We start from the raw sequence: 7,649 nt of genomic DNA on the forward strand, positions 1-7,649 counted from the left end.
TCTTAAGGGGGCCTGTTCTTCTTCAAGGTTGTTCGGAGTAGTTATCGCTTAAACTGCTGGGGCAAGGAATTCTGGACATCAGCCAGAGGCTGGACCTGCTGCGAGCTGAGCGTAATCAACCTTAATGTCCATTTTTTTTCTTTGGGTGTGAGAGTTCTTTGTTTTGCATAGAATGGTGGGGAGTTTTAACTCCAGGCTATTTTGAGCCATGTAACTTTCCTTCTTTCCAGACCCTAAGGAATATACACAAAAAGAGAAAGAGTGGTGGGTGCTGTTAATGTTCAGGGCTTCTTCGTGCTGATAAATCAGAGTCAGGGGTTTGTGGTCTGGGAGGAAGGAAGTCTAAGGCCCTTAGTGTTGATTTTCTATTCTAGCCATCAGGGTCTCAAGCAAAAGAACAGTCTTGACTTGGTCTCAGGAATTGGCTCACATTCGGTCTTGGAGGAATCCCTGGAAAAGATTAAACAAACAAGGCCCAAAGGTGAGTAGGAGGATGATAAAAATGAATGGTCTGAGAAGGGGTAAAACCCAAGGCATCCAGTTCCAATCTGTTAACCATGACTGCCAGGAGCTGCTTAATCCCTGGGGGACTCATGAGGCTCGATCTGTAAGGTTTTTTGCAGCTGCTTGGACATTATTGGACTGGTTGGCATAGAAACAGCAGGATTCATCTAGAAAAAGGCACAGACCTCCCTTCTCTGCAATGAGTAGATCTAATCCCCTTCTATTTTGTAATACTACGGCCGCCAAGGAATCAAGTTAATTTTGGATAGTTATTAGGCCTTGAGCTATTTCATGGAGGCTGTCTGATAAGTCTTTAGACAGTGTCTGGTAGTTTCGGATGGAGGTGGTTAAGCCCGCAGTTCCTGTTCCAGTTCCAGCCACTATTCCTAGTCCTACTAAAAGGGGAATGAAATGAATGGCTCGTTTTATTGGCTTGTGGATGAGAGGAATGGGCAAGGGTTGATCATTGGGGGCTATTAAAATGTTTGGACTGGAGTATACTAGGGTGCAGGTTCCAGTCCAATTAGTAGGTAAACAGAGGTTTGTAACGTCCCACACAGGAAAAATAGGCCAGGTGTCATAATAGAACAGCTGAAGTCAATGGCAAAGAGGAGTCAAGGGGGCGTTTTGATCATTTGTTCAAGAATGTTCAGAGACCCCACTAAGGTGGCCCCTACGATAGGAGAAGTGGAGGAATATGCTGAGGGAAACCATCTTGTAAAGGTTAAAGAGTGTCCTGTAGGACCAGAAACATTATATATAGCCTTTCCAGTGGCAAAGAATAAGGTGGAGGCACGATTTATGGGGTCGCAAAGAGTCAGACACGACTGAGCGACTGATCTGATCTGATGGTTGTACATGGAGTTAGGGATTGTGCCCACGGGTTGGTCATACGAAATGTTTTGGGAATTTCTGGATATGCAAAAAGGAACTGCTTGTAACAGTGTTACTCTCTGGGAAATAGGGCCTCCTATTGGAGGTTTTTCATTGAAGGAGGGAAGTTCAGTGGGTAAAGATTTTAAGAGTATGTCTGAATTTCGAATTTGGTCACTAGTGTGAAGGTATTTAAGATATGAGATGAATAAAGGCTGTCCACATTATGAGTGGTGTAGGGACATGTTACCTGTGGCCCAGTCAAGGATGGATGTGGGGTGGGGGGGGGGGGCTGAATCTCCCAGAGGAGTTACAGATAAACATATCTAGCAGTCTTTAGCCAATTGTGGGTTAGAGGCACTGAGAAGGGTATGGGTTAAATTAAGGGTCTGGAATAGATAGTTGAGGTTAGAATTTTGAAGGAGTTCGTGGGTCAGAGGAAGAAGAGAGGATAAGAAGAAGATGTTAAACAACATTTGGGGAAGTGAGTATAAGACAGATCACTATGGAAAAGAATTGGATTTCAAAGGGGTAAAAGTTATAAAAGGTTCTCTGTAGCCACGGGGTGGAGATGTAATCTTCAACATGTTCAAACGTGGATCCTTGAGGACTCGAGACCCAGATATCTGCCAGAAGTTGTTCCAGGAATAATTGCAGCTGTGAAACCAACAGGCTCATCCGTTGCCAGTTGGGGCCAGTGTGAGAAACTTGATAAGTATTAGTCTGGCAAGCATTTTCATCATTGGGCTGCATAAACTTTTTTAACCGAGTGATGTGTACCCAAGGGGTGATTTCTTTAAATTTTGCAGTGGTAGGGGTCAGCAGAATTACCATTTAGGGCCCTTGCCATTTTGGGGGTAGATCTGAGTGGGACTGAGTTGTCATATAAACTTTGTCTCCTATTTGAAGGGATGGGTATGGAAGATTGGGGTGTGGTCAAGGGAGTAAGTCATCCATATGTTGCCAAAGGGCATCTCATATCTGGGCAAGTAAAGGAAAAGGAAGGTGGGACGGCAGTTTGGGACCATCCTGGGAGGGGGGAAGACCCAAAGGTATTATGGGCCTCCCATATATGGCCTCGAATAGACTGATATTTAAGGGTTTTTTTGGTAAGGCCCAGACCTTCAAGAGGGCTAAAGGGAGGAGTTTAGTCCAATCTTGATGAAGTTTGATCATTAATTTGGTCAGAGTTTCTTTTAGGACTCGGTTGGCTCTCTCAACCTTACCGGAAGACCGGGGATGATAAGGAATGTGAAACCTCCAAGGAACTTGAAGGGCTTGTGCAATATTTTGGGTGATTTGGGATGTGAACTCGGGCCTGTTGTCAGACTGGAGGGAGGAAGGCATTCCAAACCTTGGGAGGATTTCAGTAAGAATAAGCTGAGCCACAGTAGGGGCTCATTTCTCAGTGGTCAGGAAAGCTTCAATCCATCCAGAAAATGTATCTATGAAGACTAGGAGAAATTTAACCCTTTTTACGGGTGGCATGTGGGTGAAATCTACCTGCCAGTCTTGTGCAGGAAGATGTCCATGAATTTGGTGGATGGGGAAAGGAGGGGGGCGAATGTTAGAATTAGGATTTGTCCGCTGACAAATGGTGCACTTTTGGGTCAGATTATTTTAGTAAGTCACATTGTCCTTAGTTAACTCTAAAGTTCTGAAGGAAAGTCTTAAGTACTTTTGCAGAGGGGTGGAAAAGGGAATGTAGATATGAAAGTAATGTGCGGATGTTAGGCTTGTCAATTTGGGCTATAGTAAAGACAGGACTAACAGAGGCGGCCTGCTGCTTTGTTTCTTGATCTGCTGTATTGTTATAAAAGGAGATAGGACTAAGTTGCTGATGTCCCTAGCAATGTATTACAGCAGCTTGTTTTGGGAACTGAGCCTCATGGAGGAGTTCAGAAATAAAAGAAGCACTGAGAATAAGTGTGCCCTTCTGAGAGAAATCCCCTCTCCCTCCAGATTATAATGTTAGAATGTAATATGTTATAGACATATTTGGAGTCAGTGTAAAAATGTTTACCTTTTGGCCTTTGGCTAGGGTCAAAGCTTGTGTAAGAGCTATCAGTTCAGCCTGTTGTGAGGATGTGTGAGCTGGGAGTGTGGCTGACTTGATGAGGTAAGGGGGGATAATTTTGTCAGGCTGTCTCTTAACTGTAGCATATCCAGCCCCAAATAGGGCTTGCTTCTGGGCACTGCCATCTATGAACCAGGATGGGACTTTGGGGTCAGTAAGGGGCTGATCAGTTATATGTTCAAAGGGATTAAATGTCATATCTAAGGTCTGAACACAGTCATGAGATAGGTGTTCTACTGGATCTGGTGTGGGGAGTAAGCTAGCAGAATTAAGATGTTTACAAGGCATAAAAGAAAGGGATGGATTGAGGAGGCGAGCGTGGAGGATCTGTAGTCGAGCAGGGGGCAGAGAAAGGAAAGCCCGATGAGAGAGTAAATCTTTGAAGGAATGAGGTGAGCATACATTTAGAGGAGCATTTCGGGTTAGTTTTTGGCCTTCAGGTATTAAGAGGGTGGTTGCAGCTAAGGCCTGGAGACAAGGTGGCCATCTGAGCATGATGAGATCAAGTTGTTTATATAAGTAAGCTAGAGACCCCATATGTCCGCCCCCCCTTTTTGGCACAGAATCCCTAAGGCATGTCTTTGTCGAGAATGTACAAAAAGGAAAAAAGGCTTGGTGTAATCAGGTAAGTAAAGAGAAAGGGCCTGTAGTAAATGTTTGATAAGAGTCTGTACTGGGGTGGGGAGAGAGGTGGGGGCCAAAAGGATTCATCCAAGTTTCCTCGAGCAGCTTGGTAGAGAGGTTTTGCGTGGAAGGCAAAATTTGGGACCCATATTCGGAAGAAGTTTAATAGACCTAATAGAGAAAGAAGTTCCCTCTTGGTTTGGGGCCTGGGGGTCTGTGTCAAGGCTTGAAGTCTCTGAGCTGGGATTATTTTAGATGCGGGAGTGAGAAGTAACCCCATGTAATTGACAGTGGTGGAAGCTATTTGTGTTTTGGAGAGTGAGACTCTGTAGCCCCAGTTGCCTAGGGCATTTAATACCATTGCAGTGTGGACGAGGCAGTTGTGGCTAGAGGAACTACATAACAGTAAATCATCTATATTGATCTACATATTGTAAGGTAGTAGAGCCTAGGTCTAAAGTTTGTAGGTCTCTTTGGAGGGCTGGGCTGAAAAAATGAGGGGTATCTCAAACTCTTGTGGTAAAACGGTCCAAGTTAATTGTTGAGATTGATATGTGTCTGGATCCGTCCAGGTGAAGGCAAATAGGGGCTGTGAGGAGTGGTGTAGAAATAGTAAAGAAAGCATCTTTGAGGTCTAATACTGTGAAATAGAGTGTGTCAGGGGGAATATGTGAGAGAAGGGTGTAGGGATTAGTGACCATGGGATATACAGGTATTATGGCTTCATTGATCTTGTGAAGATCTTGGACTAGATGCCAGGAATGGAGTCCCCATTTGACTGCCAGTATAGGAGTATTAAGAGAACAGATAGACCTCAAAAGGCTGGCTCTGAGCAGTCGGGAGATTACTGCTTTAAGTCCTTGTTGGGATTCTGTGGTCAGGGTATGTTGAGTTTGTGTTATTACTTGAGAGGGATTTTAAAGAAAGATCTGTATGGGGAATGGTGTCGGGCTACCAATGAGGCTTCGGTGTCCCAGACCTGAGAATCTATCAGGGGAAGGTCAGGGGGCAGGTTTTGGGAGTGAGGGCTGGCCAGGGGTTTGGGTGCCATTGTACGCAAAGAATTGATATGGGATCTGAGAATGGGAGGTTCATAGAAGTTTGTAGCTTAGCCAGAATAACACATCTCATCAATGACATTAGGCATTGAGGAACTACTGTAAAACAATGTGTTAGCGTTGCCTTAAGGAACAAAGCAGAGGAGGGGTTATTTTGGGATAAAAAGGGATGCCTGAGACCCCTTCAATGCCCACTTCTGAAGGTTGGAGAGGACCCTTAAAGGAGGTTAAAAGTGAAAAGGCCGCTCCAGTGTCTATTAGGAACGAGATTTTGTGTCTAGCCACTGTGCCAATTACCTGAAGCTCCGAGTCCATCTGTATGGGCGGAGTTGGGGTCTGGAGCTTGGGCTCTGTCACTGGAATAACTCAGCCACAATTGGATCATCTCTCACCTCATCTGAGGAATCATGGTCTGGGGTGCTAGGGCCCCCCGAGTCTGGTTCCTGGCCCATTGTTGTTGGGCCTGGGGTGGACCCCGAGATTTGGTGTGTAGTGTCTGAGGACAATCCACTTTCCAGTGGCCCCATTGTTTGCAGGTGAGGCAGGGTTTGGTGGGTGGCCGAGGGTTTGGGCAGGACCTAGGCCAGTCTCCTGTTTGGTTACATCTGAAGCAGGGGCCTGGAGGGTGAGGTCCCATACAGGTGGGCCAAGGTTGATGGGCCAAAGGGGTTGAATTTTTTTCTTGGATAGCTGCAGCAAATAAAGCATATTTGGCCTTTCTTTCCTTTTCTTTTTCTTTTTTCGCTTCTTCTTCCCTATTGTTGAAAACTTTAAAGGCTATTTCTAGGAGATCTCGGGGCCCTTGTCTAACTGGCATAGTTTTTGGCAAATATCAGGGGCTGACTGCCTTATGAACTGGACATGTAGGTACAGAAGTCTGGCAGGGGTGGAAATATCTAGATTAGTGTATTTTTGGACTGCCTTAGTAAGCCCTGAAAGAAAAAGGACAGGATTTTCATCTTTTTCTTGAGTCACCTCCCTAATCTTATCATTCAGTTCAGTTCAGTTCAGTTGCTCAATCGTGTCCAACTCTTTGCGACCCCATGAATCACAGCACACCAGGCCTCCCTGTCCATCACCAACTCCCGGAGTTCACCCAAACTCATGTGCTTTGAGTCAGTGATGCCATCCAGCCATCTCATCCTCTGTCGTCCCCTTCTCCTCCTGCCCCCAATCCCTCCCAGCATCAGGGTCTTTTCCAATGAGTCAACTCTTCACATGAGGTGACCAAAATATTGGAGTTTCAGCCTCAGCATCAGTCCTTCCAATGAACACCCAGGACTGGTCTCCTTTAGGATGGACTCGTTGGATCTCCTTGCAGTCCAAGGGACTTGCAAGAGTCTTCTCCAACAACACAGTTCAAAAGCATCAATTCTTTGGTGCTCAGCTTTCTTTATAGTCCAACTCTCACATCCATACATGACAACTGGAAAAACCATAGCCTTGACTAGACAGACCTTTGTTGGCAAAGTAATATCTCTGCTTTTTTTTTGTTTTGTTTTGCTTTTCTGTTTTCAGTTTTATTTTATTTTTTAAATTAAATTTATTTATTTTAATTAGAGGCTAATTAGTTTAAATATTGTATTGGTTTTGCCAACATCAACATGAATCTGCCACAGGTGTACATGAGTTCCCAATCCTGGACCCCCTTTCTACCTCCCTCCCCATACCATCCCTGTGGGTCATCCCATCCCAGTGCACCAGCCCCAAGCTTCCTATATCCTGCATCGAACCTGGACTGGCGATTCATTTCTTATATGATATTATACATGTTTCAATGCCATTCTCCCAAATCATCCCCCCCACACAGAGTCCAAAGACCACCAGAAAATTACTAGAGCTAATTAATGAATATAGTAAAGTTGCAGGTATCTCTGCTTTTTAATATGCTATCTAGGTTGGTCATAACTTTCCTTCCAAGGAGTAAGCGTCTTTTAATTTCATGGCTGCAGTCACCATCTGCAGTGATTTTGGAGCCCCCCAAAATAAAGTCTGACACTGCTTCCACTGTTTCCCCATCTATTTCCTAGGAAGTGAAGGGACCAGATGCCATGATTTTCGTTTTCTGAATGTTGAGCTTTAAGCCAACTTTTTCACTCTCCTCTTTCACTTTCATCAAGAGGCTTTTTAGTTCCTCTTCACTTTCTGCCATAAGGGTGGTGTCATCTGCATATCTGAGGTTACTGATACTTCTCCCAGCAATCTTGATTCCACCTGGTGCTTCATCCAGCCCCGTGTTTCTCATGATGTACTCTGCATAGAAGTTAAATAAGCAGGGTGACAATATACAGTCTTGACATACTCCTTTTCCTATTTGGAACCTGTCTGTTGTTCCATGTCCAGTTCTAACTGTTGCTTCCTGACCTGCATACATGTTTCTCAAGAGGCAGGTCAGGTGGTCTGGTATTCCCATCTCTTTCAGAATTTTCCACAGTTTATTGTGATCCACACAGTCAAAGGCTTTGGCATAGTCAATAAAGCAGAAATAGATGTTTTTCTGGAACTCTCTTGCT

This window comes from Bos taurus, chromosome 3 (genome assembly GCF_002263795.3).
Source record: "Bos taurus isolate L1 Dominette 01449 registration number 42190680 breed Hereford chromosome 3, ARS-UCD2.0, whole genome shotgun sequence".
NCBI lineage: Eukaryota > Metazoa > Chordata > Mammalia > Artiodactyla > Bovidae > Bos > Bos taurus.